General features: G+C 42.0%; 1 non-coding gene across 1 annotated transcript; it reads left to right on the top strand.

The window, feature by feature from the left end:
* Nucleotides 1-2,027: 2,027 nt before the first annotated feature.
* On the top strand, nucleotides 2,028-2,135 carry LOC138072049 (U6 spliceosomal RNA). Its single transcript, XR_011144205.1, has one exon. It is a non-coding gene; the product is annotated as a U6 spliceosomal RNA (small nuclear RNA).
* Nucleotides 2,136-26,214: the final 24,079 nt, after the last annotated feature.

Raw genomic sequence — 26,214 nt, 5'->3', positions numbered from 1 at the left:
CCTATGGCCCATTCATGTTGATGTATGGCAGAAACCACTACAATATTGTAGAGTAATTATCCTCCAATTAAAACGAATAAATTTTAAAAAAAACCTGTGCAGCAACAAAGATCCAGTGCAGTCATAAATAAATAAATAATATCTTAAAAAATTAAAAACCCTAAAATGAAAATAGAAATGTTACAGTTGTTGCTATTAGTTTTACATGACAGTCTTTTTTTTTTACATGACAGTCTTAATGCTTAATTGTACGTTACCCTGTGAAAATAAAAGGATAAAATAAGATTTTATGCAGAGCATATAAGTACACTAACTGATTGCACCAGTGGAGCTCCTATACACAGCATAAAAATAGTTAGGTTACAGTTTTATGGATGCATCCGTGGGTGAAGTGTTCTGATTTTGTAAATTACACAGGTAACTGAAGTGTTATTCTTTTTTTTTTTTTTCTTTTCTTTTTCTGGCTGCACTGTGGGGCTTTTAGGATCTCACTTCCCTGACCAGCAATTGAACTTGGGGCCACAGTAGTGAAAGCCCAGAATTGTAACCACTAGGTCATCAGGGAATTCCCTGAAATAGTATTCTTTTAAAGGGCAAAATATTTTTAATCTGTTTGATGGGGAAATTTTCAGTATTTGTTATGTGCTTGGGGGTCAGCCAACAAGTTATACTGTGCATCAAAATACATGAGCTTCACGAAAAGGAGCTTCATAAAAGGAAGCAGAATTAAGGGATTAGATATACAGGGTCTCAGGCCGCACCCCCAGACCTGCTGGCTCAGGGTCTTGCATGGTACCAAGACCCCCGGGGATTAGAATGGACCTCACGAGCTGAGAGAAGGAACTGGTAACCCACTACAGTGTTCTTGCCTGGGAAATCCCATGGACGGAGGAGCCTGATGGGCTATAGGCTGTGGGGTCGCAGAGTTGGACATGACTGAGCGAGCATGCAGGATTTGACGGCTCTACACAAATGCACTGATGTGCTCAGGGCAACAGAACTTTCTGGTGCTTTTTACTCTTCCTGTAGCATCCTCAGCTGACACTGACTTGCAAGTGCCTCCAGTTGTCACCTGTTGCCCACTCCCTTTGCCACAGGCCCAAATTAAGAGGATCCAAGTTCCCAGGGGGACAATGAATAATCCTGCTAAATCAGATATTTCTCACAGCACATTTCAGAGTGTGCACTCTACCAAGCACAGAGGCAAGGCTTTCTGAGAACCACATTGCATGTTCATGAGCTTTCTCTGAGGTTCTCGGGTGGCATCTAAGGGCTGATGTGCCCACCCTGAAGGCTGTGAAGGCTGGATGATGTGTTTATGCAAATAAACCTAAATAACAAAAATCATTTAAAAGGTAAATAGAGCATCGAACCATACTAAGTCTTTAAAGCCTATTTTAGGTGGATGGAGTCAATATTACACAAGAATTAACAATATCCATCTATTTTGCGATTACAGCAGTTGATGGCAAGTAAGTCCAATCCTCAGCTGACCTCGCCAATCTCAGGAGGTTGTGTGCTGCTACCATGCACTCGGCACAGTGGCAGAATCTCCTATACGCAGAAGTGCCAACTTACACCAAGTGACAAGGCTCAATGTCTCATATCTGAAAATTTTAAAAGCTTACCTTTTAGGAGATAAAGCAGGTATTTGTACTCATTCTACTTTCAGATGCCCCATTATAACCATTGGGTTATAATGTGCCCCATTGTGGTTTTGCACATTCACAATAATGTTGCGGTGCTGCTGCTGCTGCTGCTAAGTTGCCTCAGTCGTATCTGACTCTTTGCGACCCCATAGACGGCAGCCCACCAGGCTCCCTCGTCCCTGGGATCCTCCAGGCAAGGACACTGGAGTGGGTTGCCATTTTCTTCTCCAATGCATGAAAGTGGAAAGTGAAAGTGAAGTCGCTCAGTCGTGTCTGACTCTTCACTACTCCATGGACTGCAACCCACCAGGCCCCCTGTCCATGGGATTTTCCAGGCAAGAGTACCGGAGTGGGGTGCCATTGCCTTCTCTGGTTACAGTGCCAGAAGCTCCAATAGCACATATACTAAAACTCTAATGATACAGAGATTAGCACGGCCCCTGTGCAAGGATGACACACAAATTCGAAAAAGCGTTTCATATTTTTTACAATTTTGAGCATTAAAAAATAATATTATGAATAGGATTCACAAAATGTTTTTTAAATTTACCAAAAGAAAACTTAAGATTATATCCAACCTGCAGTTTTTTACTTGCCTTCTTGACTGCTTTAGGCGTTAAAAAATAGGACTCTGCATGTGCTTCTATACTGTGAATTATTTGGTCGGTTGCTCTTTCTGGTAGATTTTCTTACCATTTCAAGTAAAGATACACATTTTTCAACCCTGAAATCAGGTGGATTCAATTTTAACAAATTATTTTTGAGTTTTAAAAAATATGTGGTAGAAATTTTGATATAGTTAATATAATCAATTATTTTCATTGGAAGAAGACTACTTTAATGAATGAATAGTTTATGAAAGTATCCAACTATGTTGATAAGAAGAAAATAAAATGACAAAATGCATGTTACAGTGCCCCAAAGACGCTTGGAAGACTAGTAAGTCATGGCACATGACATGTATATTCATGAAGCTTTAACTTCATGCAGTTATGCATTTCTCACAAATTACTTTGATTATGTGATCTTCACACTGAGGGATTTGTTTAGATAAAGCCATTTATGATTTCAGTTGTTAAACTACAATATTTTATAGCATTTATTAATATTACCATGCTGTTATAAATGGGCTAAACCAGTGAGCTGCTTAGCCGAGAACACTGACTCTGCAGTCCAGAACCACTTAAGAGCTTTAAAAATGCTGATGCCCAATCCCCACACACAGAGAGAAAAATTTAATTGACCCAGGGTGGAGTCCTGGGCATAAGATTTTTAGAATCTCCCCGACTCCTTTGGTGGACCGCCACAATTGTGAAGCATTGGGCCCTGAACAGAGCAGGGAAAGTCAGACTTCTTTGGGCAAGATATTCCAGTAGGGGGCGCTCAGCTGATTCCATGTTTCTTAAGGTCCATCCCTGTCCCAAGTGTTAACCGATTTTCAGAGAGGCCTTTCTAACATAGATACTACTCTAATTGTTTTCAAAGTTTTACAAAATTTTCTAAAAGTAACGGGAATTCCCGGTGCAGTAGTTGGGACTCCACTGCAGGGGCAGAGGCTCAATCCATGAACAGGGTACTAAGGTCTCCCAAACCCTATAGCATGGCCAAATAATGATGATAATAATAATAATAATAATAATAATGATAAAATCTACAGTATCTTCAGATTTCAGGTTGAATATGGCAGATTAAATATATCCATTTATCTCTACTCTGTCCACAAAACCCCACTAAATGACAGTAAAGGAATCAAAAGAAAAGATATGTTGTTATTGACAAAACAGGAGAGCAGGTAACAGCAGCCAAGTGGGGACAAGGACACTTTAATGCTTCAGAACCCTGGAAAGGCTCAGGAATTCTAAGCTATCTCTGAAGGTTGAGGAAAATTTGATATCAGAGTGGGCATCTAGCCTGTCTGCTACAGTTTAGAACAAAACGAAGAAAGAGCAGCATAAGCATACTATGAGTTATAGAAGCAAACAGATGAAACTGCTAACGATTTTAAATGGTTGTTTCTGGGAAGTGGGAACTGGGATAGGAAAAAGCATTTCTGGCTTTTGCTCTTCTGAGGGCCTCGTGTCACTTGGCCTTTAAAATTAAATTCTGAAAGCAATTATCCTTCAGTTAAAAAATAAATTTTAAAAATAAATAAATTTATTTTTTAAAAACAAATGAAAATATTAAGTATATACAAAGCATATATATATATTTTTAAAGTTGGTTTTGAAACGCATTTGGGAGTAAAAGATATGCAAATACTGCAGATAAGAATGTAAAATTGTAAAATCTTTCCAGGTGACAGGTGGGTAATATGGATCAAAAATTTCAATGTGTGGAACATTTAGTCCAGCATTTTCACTCTTGGAATTTGTCTCAAGGAAGTAATTGGACAACCACTGCTTCGAGTATAAAATAGAAAAATTGGAAACTATCTACACGCCCTACACCAGAATTTTGATTTGAACAAGTGATGGCTCCTCCAAACAGTGAAATTATATGCAAATACTTTAAATGATAGATTGCACACGTCCCAGGCACTCAAAAATTCTAAAAGCCTGAAAACAACAAGAGTGCTGGGCATGTGAAACAGCGAAATGTTGATACAGTTCCGTTGAGTGTGCACTGGTACAGTCTTTGGAGAAAAAGCAAAAATTGGCATTACATAAATGAAAAGTTAAATATACACATTGATCAGCAATGCTCATAGGGAGTCTAAAATGACTCCCATGAACTATACACTGCATGGAATTCTCCAGGCCAGAATACTGGAATGGGTGGCCGTTCTCTTCTCCACAGGATCTTCCTGATCCAGGAATCGAACCCAGGTCTCCTGCATGGAAGGTGGATTCTTTACCAGCTGTGCTACCAGTGAAGCCTGAGACCTTCTATGGATTTTTACAAATATTACATCCTGGGGTGGGAAGGGTGAGAACAGAACGAACACATCTACCTACATAGGTTTACTACCTACCTCCATAAGTTTATGAACCAAGAAAATGAGCCTATATGAATAATGCAAATATGAAAGTGGACTACCATTAAATCCAGTAGTAATAACTGTGGATTAGAAAAAAACAATGGTGGCTCACATGGTAAACAATTCGCCCACAATGCAGGACACTCGGGTTTGATCTCTGGGTCGGGAAGAGTCCCTGGAGAAGGGAATGGAAACTCACTGCAGTATTCTGGCCTGGAGAATTCCACGGACAGAGGAGCCTGGCAGGTTATAGTCCATAGGGTGGCTAACAGTCCCACAGGACTGAGTGACTGACACTACAGAAAACAAAGCACAGCCCAAAAGACAATTACACCTGTGACAGAAACGTGGGATCACCTAAAAAGAGTTCTCCTTTTCCCAGGTGGCTCTCTCTCTGAAAGTCACTCAGTCGTGTCTGACCAGAGCCAGACCATTCCCTTCTCCAGGAGAACCTTCCCCAGGAACTGAGCCCGGGTCTACCGCATTGAAAGCAGGCTCTCTAAATCACCAGGGAAACTCTAATCAGCAAAAGAAGGAAAAAAAAAAAAAAAACCTATCTGCCAATATCCGAGGCCCGGGTTCCGTCCATGTTGGAGCGAAAAATCTGGCTAGTTTATTTGCTCAGCCATTACCAATCGGCCATCCTGTCTTCGCTTGAAAAACCCCATTGTGGTTTTATGGATATTGGGCTTCCCTTGTGTCTCAGCTGGAAAAAAAATTCGCCTACAATGCGGGAGACCTGGGCTCCATCCCTGGGTTGGGAAGATCCCAGGACAAGGGGAGGGCTAACCACTCTAGTAGTCTGGCCTGGAAAATTCCATGGACTGCCTAGTACATGGAGTCACAAAAAGTCGGACACGACTAAGGACTTTCACTTTGAACTCACCAAACACCAAACCCACAATCTGAAATGGTAAACACAGAAAGCTTCAAGAATCTAAACAAATTGCCCGAAATCACTTATTTTCCAAATTCTACTTTTCTACTCAAGAATATCGGTCTTGTTTAAGCTCATAAGACCTCCAAAAACCGTTGGCTAATGTAAAACTTCTTTCTTTCTTGGTCCTACTTGACTTAGTCTGCACGGCAGCACTAGAGTTTAAGCTCAAGCAGCAGCAAGAAATGGAGGACGGATACCCAACCGTGCCTGGGCACGTACTGATGAGGGGAAGGTTACACCTAATTCAGTGAGGATGAGAAGCAAAAAAAGGGTAAGTCCCGGTGAAGGGGTTGTAGCAGATCTCTTCACATTAGTGGACAAAGGCTCATTCTTTGAAATATTATGTTTAAAGGAAATCTACGATAAAGTCAAATAATAAATTGAACATATTGCATGCAGTTCATTCTGGTTATGCAAATAAACGCTGAGTCCCTACCCCCGAGATTCGCGCCTTTGCCACCCCAGCTCCCACAAAGCCTGCTTCCAGTCCCTTGATGCCAAGCCCCTGACTCCATGTCTTCTCCTCGATGCTCTCCGTCTGATTTCTTTCAAATAAAGGATTTTCTCGATGGCTTAAAAAAACGATACGGGAGTGCTGCATTTGACACAGAAAAGGTTCACTATAATGTCAAATGAAACAGAGTTCCCTGAGTGCACAGTCGTGCCAAACTATTTGCGACCCCATGGACTGTAGCCCTCCATGCTCCTCTGTCCATGGAATTCTCCAGGCAAGAATACTGTAGTGGGTAGCCATCCCCTTCTCCAGGAGATTCTTCCCCAGGAGTGAGCCTCCGTCTCCCACATTGTAAGCACAGTCTTCACTGTCTAAGCCCCCAGGGTGACTCTAATCACTAAAAAAAAAAAAAAAAAAAAAAAAAGCTGTCTACCAATATAGGAGGAGCTGGTTCCATCCCTGGGTCGTAAAAATTGTCCAGTTCCTTCGTTCAGTCATCTCCAAACAGCTCTCTTGGGGCTTGTTCAAACCCATGTCCACCGAGAAGGTGAGTGCTCTACAATGAGTCAGCGTCGTCCCTTTCTCCTCCTGTCTTCAATCTTTCCGAGAATCAAAACACAAAAAAGCTCGAGGAAAACCCGTTCAGCATTAGGAAAATGTTACTGACTAAAAATTAAGAATACGGTTTCCCTAGATAAACACACATAAAAATTCTACCTGCTACAGGTGTAGAATAACGGACTCACCTTTTAAATTCTATTTCTCACACAACCGTATTAGCCTTGTTTAAGACAAGGCCTCCAAGTATTAGGAGAGCTCCCGTTACCCTTACTTGACCTACCCGGCCGAATTCTCGGTAAAATACCAAGGACTCATGCCGAGTAGAAGCCAGGGTAAGGTTAAGGCTAAATACACCAAGGAGCCTGTGAACATACTGATTATGTAACGGGCACTTCTAATACAGTGAGGATGAGGACCGTCAAGGGTCTGTCCGGGTCAAGAGTTTGCAGGTCTTTTCATGGAAGTGGACGAAGGCTCATTCTTCGAAATACTACACTTTAAATAAAATTATGATAATGGAAATAATAAATAGAAACTACATTGTGCGCAGTGCATGCTGGTTATGCAAATAAAGTCTGAGGCCCCGCCCCCGAGATTCACACCTCTCCCCGCCCCAGCTCCCATGAAGCCAGCTTCCAGTCCCTTGGTCCCAGGCCCCTGACTCCATGTTTTCTCCTCCTCGACACTCTGGGTCTGATTTCGTTTCAATAAGGCTTTTCTTGATGGCCTAAGATAATGATACAGGGGCGCTGCATTTGACAAAGAGAAGGTTCACTATAATGTCGAATGAAATAGAGTGCCGAACGCACTCAGTCGTGCTCAGACTATTTGCGACCCCATGGACTGTAGCCCTCCAGGCTCCTCTGTCCATGGAATTCTCCAGGCAAGAATACCGTAGTGGGTAGCCATTCCCTTCTCCAGGAGATGCTTCCCCGGGAGCGAATCTGGGTCTCCCACTTCGTAAATGGACTCTTTATGTCTAGGCCATCAGGGTGACTCAAATCACCATATTAAAAAAAAAAAAAGTGACTGCCAAAATAGGAGGGCCCGGATCCATCGCTGGGTCGTGAAAATCATCCAGTTCATTTGCGCAGTTCTGTCCGACCAGCTTTCCTATACGTCACTAACTCCCCGGGCATGCTCAAACTCATGTCCACCGAGTCGGTGACGCTAGCTAATCGTTTTACCCAAAGTCGTCCCTGTCTCCTCCTGTCTTCCATCTTTCCCAGCACCAGAAACATCTCCCAAAAACCCATTCACGATTATGAGAACTTTACTGACCAAAGACCAATCAATCTTACTGACCAATCAACCTGATGTGCCCCCAGAGAAATCTGTATGTTGGTCAAGAAGCAATGGTTAGAACCGGACATGGAACAACAGACTGGTTCCAAAGTGGGAAAGGAGAACCTCGGGGCTGCATATTGTCACCCTGCTTATTTAACTTTTATGCAGACTACATCATGCAAAATGCCATGCTGGATGAAGCACAGGCTGCAATCAAGATTACCGGGAGAAACATCAATAACCTCAGATATGCAGATGACACCACCCTTATGGCAGAAAGCAAAGAACTAAAGAGCCTCTTGATGAAAGTGAAAGAGGAGAGTCAAAAAGTTGGCTTAAAACTCAACATTTGGCTACCTACTTTGGCCACCTGATGCGAAGAACTGACTCAGTGGAGATGACCCAGCTGCTGGGAAAGATCCGAAGGCTTGAGGAGAAGGGGACAGCAGAGAATGAGATAGTTGGATGGCATCACCGCCTCGATGTACATGACTTTGAGCAAGTTCCAGGAGTTGGAGATGAACAGGGACCCTGGTGTGCTGCAGTCCATGGGATCACAAAGAGTCAGACACGACTCAGGGACTGAACTGAACAGGGCATGGCTCATAGTTTCATTGAGTTAGACAAGGCTGTGGTCCATGTGATCAGTTTGACAAGCTTTCTGTGACACTAGTTTTCATTCTGTCTGCCCTCTGACAGATAAGGAAGAAGACTGTCTTTCTTGAGTAGACATCATGCTTCCATCATCAGCTCTTCCTCCAGGTTGTGCAGAGGAGTTTTCTTATCTCTACATGGTTAAACTAGGCCCACAAATTACTGATTTTTATATGTGCAGAGAGCATGTCCTAGGGATCATTAATTCATTGAGCTCACTGGGCTGGATGTGGGTCTCATGTCATCATTGTTTTATTGTTTTGGGACATATCTTGGGCTTCTGTTACATGGTTTTGTTGCTAAGGAAGCCTACTCAGTTTTGTGGTTAAGCAAACCTGCTTTCTTGAGTAATCATTAACTTACAGGGATCTCTCGTATTTTTTTTTTCTACTTTACAATCTCCTAGTGGGATTAACTATTTAATCACCTAACTTGTCCCTTTATTCTGTCCCTATCATTATGTCATATGCCACTTGACCATCCACTTTCTTGCTCTCAAAATTTTGTTGTCATATCTTGGCTGCTGTCAACTTCTATAGGGCTATCTGTTTCTTTTCGAGTTTGTGCCTTCAAAAATTTCCTTTCATTGTTTCTGATGGGGTTTCAAAAGAGACCCAAAATATATGTATGAGGTCAGTTTGCCTTGTTTAACTGGAAATGTATGCAATTCTCTTTATTTATTTATTTTTGGCTGTGCTGGGCATTTCTTGCTGTGTGCAGGCTTTCTCTACTTGCAGCAGGTGGGGCCACTCTGTATTGTGATGTGCGGGCTTCTCATTTCAGTGGCTTCTCTTGTTGTAGAGCAGGGGTTCTAGGCATGTGGGCTCAGTAGTTGTGGTGCTCGGGCTTAGTTGCTCCTCAGTATGTGGAATCTTCCCAGACCAGGAATTGAACCTGTGTCCTCTACATTGGCAGGTAGGTTCTTAATCACTGGACCACCAGGGAAGTCCTGTGTGATTCTAAAATATACTCCAAAATACAGCAACAATTCTCCATCAAATGAAGAAACTCATCAAAGTTGGAGAGAGGGAGAAAGTCCTGGTGATTCAACTATTTGTTCCTTAGTCTGATCTTTAAAAAGTCCAGTATCTTATGTTGAACATTAGAAATCACAATGGTTTGGATCTTGAGTGATAAGTTCAGATTATTGAATGTATTAAATGCATCACTGAATTGTGCTTTGGAAAGCAGCAAGAACTGGAATATGCAAAAATGTTATTTACTGACATTATCCATTTCATGCTTATATGAGCATCTTTTTCTGGTTAGTTAATGCACCCCTGTATGGAAAAGTCATCTTATACATGCCATTTATCACTTTTCAGAGCACACTGAAAAAAACAATTTAATCAGATTACTTCCACACTGAATCAAGAGGCACGTTGCTGATATCTGACTGTCCTGAGTGAATAAAGCAGCATGAAAAAACTGTCATTTTATTCACACACTATGGTTGGGTTCTATCATTACCTCCCTCCCCATCATCTATTCAACTTTTTTGTGGTATAATTCCCTGATTTTCCTTTGGAAGACCAGCCCTTCTGAATCTCAGACTCTGTGCTTTGGAGCCTAATTCATCCCTAGTTCCAGGGATGGATAGGCATTCATTGTGGCCAATAAAAGCATTGCATTCTTTTGACCAAAGAAACGGATTCATGGATGGGACCGTAACTCAGACTTAGTGAGATTCAAGTTGACGTTAGTTGGGGCTATTGGCAAAGTAACGACTTGAGACACTCTGTGGAGTCTGAGAATGAAGCTAACAGAGCAGAGTGAAGAGATGGAGACAAAACAGCTTGTGATGATACCACTTTAGTGCCTGAATTAAGTTGTGTGAGCCATTAAATGCTCTCTGGCTTAAGGCCCCTTTTTCTTTTTTCCCCAGTTTTGGCTGCATCACATAGCTTGTGGGATCTTAGTCCCTGACCAGGGATGGAACCTGCACTCTTGGCAGTGAAAGCACTGAGTCCCAGCCACTGGACTGCCGGGGAATTCCTTTAAGGCACTTTCAGTTATTTTTCTGTCACTTGCCACCAATCTGACACACCTAGCAAAGCCCTGCATTGCTGCTCGCTTTCTGGTGCTACCTTAGCACTAGCTCTCACAGTAAATTTTACCTAAATGAAAAATACCTTTTGTAACATGGACATTCAGAGATAAACAAAAGAAAACACTGAGCACTTTTTACTATTCTATGTTAGATAGGCCAAGAGAAAGTTTATTGCAGCTGTAATGAGAAAAATCTATTCACATAAACATCATCATAAGTGCTTGTTGATACAGAATGCTATTGATATTAGGGGATACACAACACCATCATTTGAAGAGAGAATTTTGCCAACAGGCCATTCCTTTTCGCTTCCTAGCATAACATTTCCATTAACATTGTTGAGTGGTTTTACAAACTTCTTGGCAGTAATACAACTTGAACCTTTAGCATCCTGGAAAGCACAATTTTTAGCTTATTCTGGAAAATCTCAGTTAGTTTACCAAAGAGGTCATTGTGCACTGTTTATGAAAAATATTCAAGGCTCCAGTGAGCTCCTGCCACTATTTGACAGTTTAAAAACAGGTAAAGTACACGGATCTAGGAACAAAACCTAATTTTCATTTAATTATTCTATTTCTTATTCCTGTTCTTTTTATGCTCATAACATTTACAAATACTCTTACCCCAGCAATACAGAGTCAGCTCTATATTGACAATTTCTTATGCACTATTTGCATTTACAAAGTTATTCTGCATTTCAGTATTTAGATAACTTTTTCTTAACTCCTTTTATGTTTCAATAGATTGCTGGTCCATTTTTCCAAACTGGGAATAAGATGAAGTACTACCGTTACAGGGAGACATGCAAATTGGACAAATAAAAGTAAGAATGTGCAAGTGACATAAAAATCATCATGACAAAGATCAAATGCACCCTTAGCAAATGGATGTTAGCTGATTGATATCAGTTGCATGAATTTTAGGGTTGTAATGATAATCGAAACTTCTTTGAAAATCATATTTTGCTTAAATTTAGATTTATTAAATGTATATAAACACAATTGTTTCATTTTTCCTCTGACTCTTGAACTGTGTGTAGATATCTTTCGTGGACTCCAGGCACCACCAGTGATGTGATGACTCTGCTCAACCGACACTTCTCGGAGGATGCTTGTTAGAGGGTGACCAAAGAGGTTGTTCGGGACAAGAATGCTTTGGAAATAGGAGAGAAAACTATTAGCATCAACAGTATGATTTACCAAACTATCAGCAGCCCACTGGTTGGGACTTTTAAGATGTACTCTCTTAGCAACTTTCAAGTATACAATACAGTATTGGGTTTTTATTTGTTTATTTGGTGTTTTTTGTTTGTTTTGATGTTTTTATGTTTGGCTGTACTATGTGGCAAGTGGGATCTTAGTTCCCCAGTCAGGGGTTGAACTGGTACCTTCTGCATTGGGAGTGCAAAATCTTAACCACTGGACAACCAGGGAAGTACCCTTTTTTGTTTTTTATTGTTTTGCTTTTTTCATATCTCTGTGTAACATTTTGGTAATTCTGGAGATATTTTAAATTTTTTCATTGTTATTATTATATTTTTATGGTGATTTGTGATGAGTCATCTTTGATGTTACTGTGACTCAATGAAGGCTCAAATGATGGTTAACATTTTTTAGCAATACAGTTTTGTTTGTTTGTTTGTTTGTTTTTGGTCACAAAGCTTGCAGGATCTCAGCTTCCTGATCAGGGATCAAGCCCAGGGCCATGGCAGTGAAAGCACCAAGTCCCAACCACTGGACAACCAGGGAACTGCCAGCAATGCAGTTTCTAAAATTCAGGTATGTACAGCTATTACACAATTAATAGACTATAGTATAGTTTAAACATAACATTTGTATATACTAGAAAACCAAATAATTCATGTGACTTGCTTTTGCAATATTTTTTTGTAACATTTGCTTTATTATGGTGGCCTGGAAACAAACCTACAATATCTTGATAGTATGCCTGTACTATTTTTAAAATTTAGTTATTATTTTAAATATTTATACTGTCTCATTTTTATGTAAATTAATCTGAGAAAGAATTTTTACTTAGTTAAAACATGAAAAAAGAAAACAACAAAACCCACTTAGAATTAACTTTACTAAGAAAGTGAAGAGGAACTAAAAAGCCTCTTGATGAAAGTGAAAGAGGAGAGTGAAAAAGTTGGCTTAAAGCTCAACATTCAGAAAACTAAGATCATAGCATCTGGTCTCATCACTTCATGGGAAATAGATGGGGATACAGTGGAAACAGTGTCAGACTTTATTTTTGGGGGCTCCAAAATCACTGCAGATGGTGATTGCAGCCATGAAATTAAAAGACACTTACTCCTTGGAAGGAAAGTTATGACCAACCTGGATAGTATATTCAAAAGCAGAGACATTACTTTGCCAACAAAGGCGAAGAGTTGACTCATCGGAAAAGACCGTGATGCTGGGAGGGATTGGGGGCAGGAGGAGAAGGGGACAACAGAGGATGAGATGGCTGGATGGTATCACCGACTCGATGGACAAGAGTTTGAGTAAACTCCGGGAGTTGGTGATGAACAGGGAGCCCTGGCGTGCGGTGATTCATGGGGTAACAAAGAGTCGGATGTGACTGAGCAACTGAACTGAACTGAACTGAACTGAAGTACGTTTTGGATGTGTGGTTTTGAAAGTCAACAAAATGAAAGTTTTAAATTCTTTACTACTTCAGATATGTACTTAGCCATTTTCTGGGTTCAGGAAGCTCTTCTCTAATGAATTAGAGATATAAATAATCGCTTATGTATAAATGTGTCTATAACAGAAAATTAATGTCTCCTGTACTTTAAATAAACTAGACATATGAAAATGAAGGATGACTCAACAAAGAAGTAGAAGTAATTTAATAAGATTACTCATAATAAGCTTTATTTATTTGTTTGGCCATGCTGCATGGCATGGCAAACTTCATGGCATGAGGAGCTGCTCCCACCGGGGACTGAACCTGTGCTCCTGCATCGGAAACATGGAGTCTCAACCACTGGACTGCCAGGGAAGTCCAATAAGAGTTATTTTAAAGCCTGTTCTAAATTTGTTCAAATTTCACTTATCCTTATGAAAATCTGGTCTATATAGTTTTAGAAACATATCCAAAACATACCCACTGTGTCACGTGACACATGACTAGGTTATTAAACTGCTTTTCTCCACTGAAGACTTCTGTTGGGGACTCTAAGCCAGGGTGAGAGGCAAGATTTAGAAAGGGCACCATTTGAGACAGTTCAATTCACTGTTCTCACTGCTGACTCTGTATGTTTGCTTTTAATTGACATAGTCCACAATGATCCTGGCATTTATACAATGTAATGAAGTGGTGAAAGAGTGGCAACACCCAGTGTGAAGTGTCGCCTGTTCCTGATTCCTGTTGGGTCAGCATGGATGGGAAGAGGCTGGGGGTTACATTCCAAGCATGACTTATGCAGAGGCAAGGATTTTTTGTTATCTTCCCCGATACACACTGTTCTTCGTTTGCCTCTGCAAGGAAATAATAGGCAGGTGGAAGTAACATGCTATGTATTTAAATACATAGCATGTTTTTTTTTTATTGAGACATAATTCATATGCCATAGAACTCACCCTTTTAAAGTGTATAATTCAGTGGTTTTAACTACATTCACAAGGTTGTGCAGACATCACTACTAATTCCAGAACATTTTTATCCCCTCAAAAAGAAACCTGTAGTCACTCCCCATTTCTCTTTTCTCCCTACCTAGCCCTAGGCAACCACTCCTGTCTCTCCAGATTTGCTATTCTAGACATTTTATGTAAATAGAATCATATAGTATGTGGCTTCTGTGTCTGGCTTCTACTCTGGTGTCTCAGACAGTAAAGAATCCGCCTGCAATACTGGAGATCCGGGTTTGATTCCTGAGTCGGGAAGATCCGCTGGAGAATGGAATGGCTCCCTACTCCAGTATTCTTGCCTGGAGAATTCTGGACAGAGGAGCCTGGTGGGCTACAGTCCATGGAGTCACAAGTAGTCCAACACAACTGAGCGACTAACACTGTCACTTGTTTTTCATTTAGCATAACGCTTTCCAGGTTCATCCATGTTGCAGAGTGTGTCAGTATACTTTATGTCTTTGTTTCTGCATGCATCAGTTGGTAAATATTTGGGCTATTTCTACTTTATGGATTGAATGAATCATGCTCTTATGAACATTTGTGTACAAGTTTGATATGAATGTGTGTCTTTATTTCTTTTGGGTCTGTACTCAAGAGTGGAATTGCTGGGTCATTTCCTGACTCTAAGTTTAATTTTTTTGAGGAACTGCCAGACTGCTTTCAAAACTTGCTGCTTCATTTTACATTCCCACCAGCAGTGTATGAGGAGTGTTCCAGTTTCTTTGCACCCTCATCAACACTTGTTCTTGTCTCTCTTTTTGATTATAGCCATCCTAGTGGGTCATGCTATGTCTGTGATGAACTCTCATACACTTGGCTCTCATACACATATATTTTAAGCCAAATGATAAGAATAATCCCTAGAGCTGTAACGACAGTGAAAAGTGAAAGTGTTAGTCGCTCAGTCATGTCCAACTGTTTATGACCTTATGGACCCATGAACCCACCAGGCTCCTCTGTCCATGAAATTCTTCAGGCAAGAATACTGGAGTAGGTAGCCATTTCCTTCTCCAGGGTTGTGATAGTGGTTTCCTAAAGAATCACACGTCTGTTAAGGCTTTGCTGGGGAAGATCTAGCTCCAGAAAGAATAGCTTTGTTGTTGTTATTGTTTTATTTATTTATTTATTTATTTTTAAATCCATTGGCAGGACTTCCCTGGTGGTCCAGTGGTTAAGACTGTGCTTTCAATGCAGGGGCCATGGGTTCCATCCCCGGTCAGGGAACTTAAGATCCCATAGGCATGGCCAAAAAAAAAAAATTAGATTGATATAATCTCCCCCAGCTCTCCCGCCCACCACTCAGCTTAAACAGTTGCTTTAACAGTTTAAATCCCCCCTAGAAGATTTAAAATTATAGGACTTCCCAGGTGGTTTCTAGAACTTTCCAGGTAATTCTGATTCCTTTCTTGATTTAAATCAATCATTAATTGGGCACAAGATGATTAAGTTGTATTCCTAGTTTTCAAAACACCACTTGGAAACATCCTTGACTGTGAAAAAGGGTATTTTAGGTTCACTGTCCTTATTTAATTCTCTTGTTCCTATGGCTCTATATTTGAGAAGCAGTTTTGTTTTGTTTTTTTAAATTTATCTATCTTCAGAGAGAACTTGTGCACCTGGAACATGGTTTACAGACGAGATATCACTATGGACATAAATCAGTTAACTGTAATCGTGATTTATGTGCCTGCATTCTCCTGTGGGCTGTGATACCTCCAAAGATGTGATAAACACATTTGTGTCCTTGCAAAACTGAGACTCAGATCCTAGATGCCCCAGTGGCCACATCAACTTGGTTAAAGTAGAAAGGGCAGGAAACAAAAATGAAGAATGAGGCCACAATCAATATTTACCATAAAAATATTCTGTTTGTAGTGCTGGGAAAGCAGTCTTTGTTTATTGAGGATGTTGTTGTTTAGTCACTAACTTGTGTCTGACTCTTTTGTGACCCCATGGACTGTGGCCCGCCAGGCTCCTCTGTCCATGAAATTCTCCAGGCAAGAATACTTGAGTGGATTGCCATTTCCTTCTCCAGTGGATCTTCCTGACCTAGGGATTGAATCGGTGTCTTCTGCTTGGCAGGCAGATTGTTTGCCACTGAACCACCTGAAGAAGCTGTTATGGAGTATAGGACTATATATATTCTACTGATAGCACTTAGATAGTTACAGTTACTTGCCCATGATTTTTCTATGAGATGTGGGTAGTATTTTGAGATGGAAATGACAACCCACTCCAGTATTCTTGCCTGGAGAATCCCATGGACAGAGGAACGTGGTGGGCTATGATCCATGAAGTTGCAAAGAGCTGGACATGACTGAAGCAACTTAGGATGGAAGGATGTGAGTAGTATTAGTCTCTGGTGTAAAATTCTGACTCAGGTTGGGTTCTCTGGGAACAGAGACTGAGATGAGGATTCTTATATAAGTGCTTCACAGAGGCAGAAGGAGACTGAAGGTATCAAAATGGGGCTAGAGAAGGCACTAAGCAAGAAAGCAATCTCAGTTGGAGACTTACTTGATCCCACAGGGCTCTTTGGAGTATGATTTGTACCACAAAGCTGGTCTCCCCCTGAGGCAAGGGGCTGGCCTTTTCTACTCCCTGTCAGTCAGCGATTGGTGGTGGGCTGCTCCATAAGGGGTGTGGATGTGTAACTGACCTGAAGCAGCTCCAGGTTGATTGAGGACAAGTCTCCAAAGAAGGGAGCAGCTGTGAGCCATCACAAGACAACACTCACTGGTGCATTGCCTGGTGGGAGGAATCTTAGCAGTAAAGCAACAGTTTCTACAATAGGTCTGACATTTTTACATGATTGAGTCTGCCTAGATGTTATCCAAACCCTTTCACCTTCCTAGTACACAGCTTGACTACATTTCCCAGACTCCCTTGCACCTTAGTATAGCCATGTGACTTAGCTCTAACCAGTAGACAGCAGGGAGAAGGGATTTGTGCCACCTCTGGCCCTGGCCTTTTAAGCCCTCTTGGCAAGCAGCCTTCCATGTTTTTTCTCTTGCTCCAGCTCTGCTGAGCCCCTTTTCTCTTTCTTTTTATTTCTCCCAGATGCAGAGCATCTAGTGACCGACTTTGAGGTCCCAGGGGATGGAGGAGTTACTGATAGTGTCCCTGATGAACATGAAGAGAATCACCTCGCCTTCACTGACTCTTGTTGGACTGTGACATGAGCAAGAAACAAAACATGATTATGTTAACCCACTGAGATTTTCCAGGTTGTTTCAGTAGTTAGCCTACCCTGACTCCTTTAGTGAATCCTCCATTTTTAAGAAACACAAATAGCTTCTCAAAATTTGATTTCCAGAATTCTATCAATTTATTATCAATAATAACCCTTGCTCAAATCTGTGATGACTAAAGTTCTGAATAAAGTAAGATTTTTTTTTCTTATTCCTTTAAATATAGAAAAAAGCTACAACAGTCTATTTGGGTTTTATGGGTAATTTTAAAAAGCGCAATGAAAATATATGGCTAGGATAATTATCCAAAATCCTGTTCAGGGAAACAAAGCCGGAAGCCGCTTTCCCAAGGTTAGACAGCTTGCTATTGTTAACGAGGAGTGCTAACTGTTGGGTCCAGTTTGTGTGACAAAGCTGTTGGACTTTACAGTGCACAGGGTTTTTTTTTTTTTTTTTAGCATTTCTGCTCAGCGACTTGGCCATTCCCAGGGCTCCCAAAAGCTTAATCCATCGAGAGGTGAACTGTCTGATACCTTACATGAGAGGCTAGCATGGCTGCTGAGAACAATTTGTTGGTTGCTTGAGAAGAGCCACTGTCTCAGTGTGTCAAGTTTTCCTTTCACAGGATGGAGTTGATATAGGAAGAAAGAGGGCACAGTACTCATACACACACACACGTACACATACACACACACAGACGAGTGCATACAGGATATTTCACTGATATTCAAAACTGGTTTTATGGGATATAGTAACTTGTAAGATTCCATCATCATTAGTGCTTTGTAGGGCGTAGAGGGGTCCAAGTACTTCAACCCTGTCTTTCTCTGGGAGTGTAGAAAGAATTAGGTGAGGTCCACGTGGCCCACATCAGCTTCATTGTTGCTGGAGTTGGATTGGAGATTCAGATTGTGTTTGTGGCCACAATCAGGCTTCTTCTTACTCTCCCTACCTGCTTCCTTCCCTACCTCAGAGTGTCTATAAAACAGACCCTCACATAGCAAGCTGCAAGGAAATTGCTATCTTTTCCCATCAAGTCTTTCTTTTTTAAAAGGAAGTATAGTTGACTTACAATGTTGTGTTAATTTCTGCTGTACAACAAAGTGACTCAGTTACACATATATATACACATTATTTTTCATATTCTTTTCCATTATGGGTTATCATGGGATATTGAATATAGTTTCCTGGGCTGTACAGTGGGACTTAGTTGTTTATATCCCATCAAATCTTTCAAGTGAGAACAGCAGGTGGCTCCAAACTAGGTGTGCTTGACATGTGGAATCAGGATAGAGTGGCATCTGCTCTGAGGGCAGCACTATTAAGAGGTGGTGGTGGTGGAGAGAGGTTGAGAGAGAGCTTGAGAGAGCCAGAGTCAGAGCAGTAGCAAGAAAGAGAGAGAGAGATACACACAGATAGAGACAGAAATGGGCACACTGTTGGAACTGGGAATGATCCATTTCTTCTCCCTTCTATTACTTCTTCCTTGATAAAAGTAAATGAGAGGAGGTGGAAGGAGCACCAATGTTACTTCATCAATACTCCCTCCTAGGGAGTAAGTAGAGAGGAAATTTTCTCATGATAAAATGTGGCCAGGGGAATAGGATTCTCTCTCACACTGTTAAAGATATACCTTTCTTTACTTCTAGAAAAAAAGAAGTTAAACAAATCAGCCAAACAAGTGATTACTTAGTGTTTACATTGGTCAATCCTTCAATAAGCATTTTTTTAACGTTCAGCCATCTTTGAGATATAATCTAAAGTATCTCAATATAACTCAAGAAAATTCTGAAGCTCAGAGAAGCCAAATAGAATACTCCCTACCACCTCTTCCCAGGTGACCCGTAAATTGGCTGTGCTTGTGTGCTAAGTCACTTTAGTCATGTCCAACTCTTTGCAACCCCATGGACTGTGGCCCACCAGGTTCCTCTGTCCACGGGATTCTCCAGACAAGAATACCTTCCTCCAGGGGATCTTCCCAACCAGGGACTGAACCCACTTCTCTTATGTCTCCTGCATTGGCAGGTGGGTTCTTTACCACTTGCACCACCTGTGAAAGTGAAAGTCACTCAGTTGTGTCCGACTCTTTGCGACCCCATGGTCTATACAGTTCATGGAATTCTTCAGGCCAGAATACTGGAGTGGGTAGGCTTTCCCTTCTCCAGGGGATCTTCCCAACCTAGGGATCGAACCCAGGTCTCCCACATTGCAGGCAGATTCTTTACCAGCTGAGCCACAAGGGAAGTGTGCCATCTGTAGGTATAGGTAAATATTGGGCTTCCATTGTGGCTCAGCAGTACAGAATCTGCCTTCAATGCAGGAGATGCAGGTTCGATCCCTGGGTCGAGAAGATCTCCTGAAGAAGGAAATGGCAACCCACTCCAGTATTCTATTGTTTTTTTTTGCATGTCCAGACACTCCAGTATTCTTGCCTGGGAAATCTCATGGACAGAGGACCTGGTGGGCTACAGTCCATGAGGTCGCAAAGGGTCGGACACAACTGAGCAACTACAGCAACAACAACGGGGACTAAACAACAACAATAAGTAAATATTAGGTCTTCATAGACTTAACAGAAGCCAGCAAATATTTTTCTGTAAAGGGCCAGAGAGTAAATATTTTAGGTGACATCACAACTCTGCCATTGTAGTGCAAAAACAATCATAAACACATAAATGAATGGGCGGCTGTGTTCCAATCAAACTTTCCTTACAGACACTAAAATATGAATTCCATATAATTTTCATGTCCTGAAATGTTAGTCAGTGCCCAGAAAGCACTGATTTTTTTTCAAGCATCAAAACAAAAGTAAAATCCATTTTTAGCTTATGAGCCATACCAAACCAGGTAACTGGTTCTACCCCTGCTTTAGAAAACCCTTCCTTAGAAAACCCTTTCCCTTGTGGCTCAGCTGGGAAAGAATCCGCCTGCAATGCAGGAAACCTGGGTGCGATCCCTGGGTTGGGAAGATCCCCTGGAGAAGGGGAAGGCTCCCCACTCCAGTATTCTGGCCTAGAGAATTCCATGGACTGTATAGTCCATGGGGTAGCAAAGAGGACACGACTGAGTAACTTTAGCTTTTCACACTTTCCCTGTAGGTAACCAGAGCCTTGTTCTGAGTTTAAGCTGTCATCTTCATGAAAGGCACTGATGCTGGATTGAAAGGAAAAAAAATTACATAACTTAAAGACCAACTCTTGGATATTCACGAATAGCTTATCATTCTGACTTTTCTGGCCATTGATGGAGCCAAAACCAGTGTGTAAGCTTAGAACTGCCAAAAGGATAAAGAAATTCTCTTCTAAAATATTCTTGTTTAGCATCAGCCTTAAAGGGATATAAATGTTTCTAGTTTCTACATTTTCTGTGTTCATTTGAAGTTTGGTAACTATTTCTTCTATTCAAAAAACTTGTAGAAATAATGAACAGTACTTGGCATTCCTTAGATATTAAAACATTTTAAAAATGCCATTTTTTTTCTTCCTTTGTGCTGGGTTAAAATGTTGCTGCTGTCAGGTCACTTCTGGCTGTGCCTCTCATCCTTCATGGAGTCTGGTCGCAGCGCATCAGAGGCTGCCCATCCCTCCTGCCCCCAGCCTGTGTCCCTCACTCCTCACTTACTTGGCACCAGTCACTAGGGTTCCTCCCTCCCAGTCCTGACCTTTCACCTACCCAGCCCCACCCATTAATCAACAACCATCCCAAGCCCCCTTCTCAAGACATCCCGGCTGAGCTCTGGCTCATAGATGTTCCTCTCTTCTCTAAACTCCCACAGCACTTAGCACAGGGGTACACAGTTCAGCAAAAGCTATTAAGAAGAGGTGGCAAGAATACACAGAACTATACAAAAAAGATCTTCATGACCCAGATAACCACGATGGTGTGATCACTTGCCTAGAACCAGACCTCCTAGAATGCGAAGTCAAGTGGGCCTTAGGAAGCATCAGTACGAACAAAGCTAGTGGAGGTGATGGAATTCCAGTTGAGCTATTTCAAATCCTGAAAGATGATGCTGTGAAAGTGCTGCACTCAATATGCCAGCAAATCTGGAAAACTCAGCAATGGCCACAGGACTGGACAAGTTCATTTTTCATTCCAATCCCTAAGAAAGGCAAAGCCAAAGAATGCTCAAACTACTGCACAATTGCACACATCTCACACACTAGCAGAGTAATGCTCAAAATTCTCCAAGACAGGCTTCAACAGTATGTGAACCGTGAACTTCCAGATATTCAAGCTGGATTTAGAAAAGGCAGAGGAACCAGAGATCAAATTGCCAACATCCTCTGGATCATCAAAAAAGCAAGAGAGTTCCAGAAAAATATCTACTTCTGCTTTATTGACTATGCCAAAGCCTTTGACTGTGTGGATCACAATAAACTGTGGAAAATTCTGAAAGAGATGGGAATACCAGACCACCTTACCTGCCTTCTGAGAAATCTGTATGCAGGTCAGGAGGCAACAGTTAGAACTGGACATGGAACAGCAGACTGGTTCCAAATCGGGAAAGGAGTATGTCAAAGCTGTGTATTGTCATCCTGCTTATTTAACTTATATGCAGAATATGTCATGAGAAATGCTGGACCGGATGAACCACAAGCAGGTATCAAGATTGCCAGGAGAAATATCAATAACCTTAAATATGCAGATGACACCTCTCTTATGGCAGAAAGCAAAGAAAGTGAAGAACTAAAGAGCTTCTTGATGAAAGTAAAAGAGGAGAGTGAAAAAGTTGGCTGAAAACTCAACATTCAGAAAACTAAGTTCATGGCATCTGGTCCCATCACTTCATGGCAAATAGATGCAGAAACAATGGAAACAGTGACAGACTTTATTTTTCTTGGCTCCAAAATCACTACAGATGATGAGTGCACCCATGAAATTAAAAGACTCTTGTTCCGTGGAAGAAAAGTTATGACCAACCTAGGCAGCCTATTAAAAAGCAGAGACATTACTTTGCCAACAAAGGTCGGTCTAATCAAAGCTTTGGTTTTTCCAGTAGTCGTGTATGGATGTGAGAGTTGGACTCTAAAGAAAGCTGAGTGCCAAAGAACTGATGCTTTTGAACTGTGGGTTTGGAGAAGACTCTTGAGAGTCCCTTGGACAGCAAGGAGATCCAAGCAGTCCATCCTAAAGGAGATCAGTCCTGGGTGTTCATTGGAAGGACTGATGCTGAAGCTGAAACTCCAATACTTTGGCCACCTGATGTGAAGACTGACTCATTGGAAAAGACCCTGATTCTGGGAAAGATTGAGGGTGGGAGGAGAAGGGGACAACAGGGAGTTGATGATAGACAGGCAAGCCTGGTGTGCTGCAGTCCATGGGGTTGCAGAGTTTGACACGACTGAGCAACTGAACTGAAATGAACAGAGTTTAGAACTTAATTATATATTGTCTTTTATTGTTTGTTTTTATTTGTTGTGTTAGTTTTATCTTTTTCAGTGAGGCGGCAGACTCCTTGAAAGCAACAGGTCTTGTATATCTTTTTTAAATCTCTCAAAGTACTCCAGTAAGAACACAGTCAATACTTCTTATTCTACCCATAAGTGTTGATTGATTGATTGATAGGCACAGATATGAGATCTCTTCCCCATCACTGCAGTGCTTAATAGTTAGTCAGTCAGTTCAATTGCTCAGTTGTGTCCAACTCTTTGCAACCCCGTGGACTGCATCCTGCCAGGCTTCCCTGTCCTTCATCATCTCCCAGAGCTTGCTCAAACTCATGTCCATTGAGTTGATGATGCCATCCAACTATCTCATCTTCTGGCGTCCCCTTCTCTTCCTGCCTTCAATCTTTCCCAGCATCAGGGTCTTTTCCAGTGAGTCAGTTTTTCACATCAGGTGGCCACAGTTTTGGAGCTTCAGCTTCAGCATCGAGCCTTCCAATGAATATTCAGAACTGGTTTCCTTCAGGATTTACTGTTTTGATCTCCTTGCAGCCCAAGGGACTCTCAAGAGTCTTCTCCAACACAATTAAAAGCATCAATTCTTCCATGCGCCAAAGAGATCTTTGTTTTTTTTTTTCCCAAAGAGATCTTTGAAATGGAAGCTTCAAAGCTTCCATTAAGCTTTCTTAATGGTCCAAATCTCACATCCATACATGACTACTAAAAAAACCATAGCAGTGCTTAATAAATACCTGTCAAATTTCTTAAACTGAGTTGAGTAAGGAAGGTCAGCTGGGAATCTAGTATGCAGTTGGGCAAATCATACCGTCTCTGCATCCATTTTCTCATCTGCAAAATGGGAATAAAAATGGGAAAGCAGTCTACCTCAGAGAGGTACTTTCAGGCTTAAATAGATAATGTAGCTTGAAGTATAGTAATGTTCAGTTTAGTTCAGTCGCTCAGTCATGTCCAACTCTTTGTGACCCCATGAATCGCAGCACGCCAGGCCTCCCTGTCCATCACCATGTCCCGGAGTTCACTCAGACTCACGTCCATTGAGTCCATGATGCCATCCAGCCATCTCATCCTCGGTAGTCCCCTTCTCCTCCTGCCCCCAATCCCTCCCAGCATCAGAGTCTTTTCCAATGAGTCCACTCTTCGCATGAGGTGGCCAAAGTACTGGAGCTTCAGCTTTAGCATCATTCCTTCCAAAGAAATCCCAGGGTTGATCTCCTTCAGAATGGACTAGTTGGATCTCCTTGCAGTCCACGGGACTCTCAAGAGTCTTCTCCAACACCACAGTTCAAAAGCATCAATTCTTCGGCGCTCAGCCTTCTTCACAGTCCAACTCTCACATCCACACATTACCGTAGGAAAAACCATAGCCTTGACTAGATGGACCTTTGTTGGAAAAGTAATGTCTCTGCTTTTGAATATGCTATCCAGGTTGCTCATAACTTTTCTTCCAAGGAGTAAGCGTCTTTTAATTTCATGGCTGCAGTCACCATCTGCAGTGATTTTGGAGCCCCAAAAATAAAGTCTGACACTGTTTCTACTGTTTCCCCATCTATTTCCCATGAAGTGATGGGCCTCCAGATGCCATGATCTTTGTTTTCTTAATGTTGAGCTTTAAGCCAACTTTTTCGCTCTCCTCTTTCACTTTCATCAGGAGGCTTTTTAGTTCGTCTTCACTTTCTGCCATAAGGGTGGTGTCATCTGCATATATGAGGTTATTGATATTTCTCCCGGCAATCTTGATTCCAGCTTGTGTTAGGGATTAGTATATCTCACATTTCTTTTCACAGGAGTCACAGGGAAAATTGGGGTTTGATATTTATCATGGAGAATACGTCCCTTTCTCACCTTTGTTAGAATGGTGGGCCATTCTCAGGGAAGCCTGACCATAAAGGGAAAAATGAGAAGAGAATAAACATGATCTCTTGGCTTCCAGTTTTCTTGAGAAGGTTTTATAGTTGTGGAAAATACAAGGGTGGTGAGATTTTTGAAGTGAAAATTCCTGAATTAAGTCAGTCTTTGTTCCTCCTAAGTTACCTATCGTTTTGGTACTCTTTTCTCCAAACCTACTTCTGTCTTAACTCACTCCTGGCAAGTCTGAAGCAAACGATGGTATAAGGAAATCTGAGTAATTTTGGGGATCCTCATTTTCTATTTCATTTTTCCAGATTCCAAAAAGGAAATATTACTCTGGGCATCATTTATGAATTAACATAATTTTTTTCTTCTTATGTTTCTCTTTTTATCTTTCCCCATTCCCGTGACTTTATGTTTTTTTCTTTTCCTCTCTTCCTTTGCTTGGTCCTTATTTTAGTTGAACAAAATACCAAAGCATATTTGTTATCATTAGTGCTATTGCCTGAGTTTTTTTTTTTTTTTTTTTTAAATTTGGCTATGCTGGGTCTTAGTTGTGGCATGTGAGATCCAGTTCTCAGGATCAGGGATGGAACCCAGGCCTTTCACCCACTGCATTGGGAGCTTGGAATCTTAACCACTGGACCACCGGGGAAGTCTCCGTTTTGTTTTTAATATTTTCTTTTAAAGCAGTGTTTCGGGTGGAAGGTATATCTGTAAACCATGGACTGATTTTTTTCCTCTTGGGTTAGTGTTTCCCAGCCAGGCTTACTGCATATACATGGGCAAATTCTTCTCAGGGCCTTTTTCACTCCTATTACTCTAGCATTTAACACTAACCGATTTTATTCCTTTTTAAGGCTCAACCCCAGGTTTGAGCCTTGCCTGAGAAAGTGGCTTAACCCTGTCGCCACCTTGAACACCTTGAACTTTGCAGGAGTCACTGGGACCCTGTTCCTGCCCTCCAGGTTTTCAGGACTGTCATGGAAAAAGCGAAGCCTAATTACCCATGCCTCGCCCATATCCCGTGCCTAGTCCATTTCTGGGAAGGGCACAGCGTGACGTGAGCACTACACTTGCTCCAGCGTCCTAGGGAGAAATCGCCACAGCCTTTCCCACCCCTTGAAAAGCGCCATTCTCCAGGTGGGAAGAACCAAAGATGCCTCTCTCGCGCAGACTGGACGCGGAATGACTGTGGCCCTGGCCCTTTGGATTCTGCAGCGCGGGCGGAGCAGGTGACCATTCGCCGAGCAGGCTGCGCTCCGAGTTAGTTACCTGGCCCAGCGCGGTGGGGCGGGGCGGGGCGGGGGCGGGGCCATGGTGCGATCCAAGGCCGTGATAGGTTCGTGCCGCGCCTGTCTCCATGTGCCGTGCGGCGGAGGCACAACATTCAAGTCCGGGGGCGGGGCTGGCGCGCGCCGGGAGGAAGCGGTCGCGCGGCAGCTGCGGGGCGTGGGGGCGGTGGCGGCGGCGGCCGAGGCCGAGGCCGGAGCAGCGGAGGCTGTGGTGAAGGCGGCGGCGCCTTAGCCGGGGACGGTGCTCCGCCTGCCCCCCTTTCAG

Source organism: Capricornis sumatraensis, chromosome X (genome assembly GCF_032405125.1).
Source record: "Capricornis sumatraensis isolate serow.1 chromosome X, serow.2, whole genome shotgun sequence".
NCBI lineage: Eukaryota > Metazoa > Chordata > Mammalia > Artiodactyla > Bovidae > Capricornis > Capricornis sumatraensis.
This window is presented reverse-complemented; position numbering and strand designations above follow the sequence as displayed.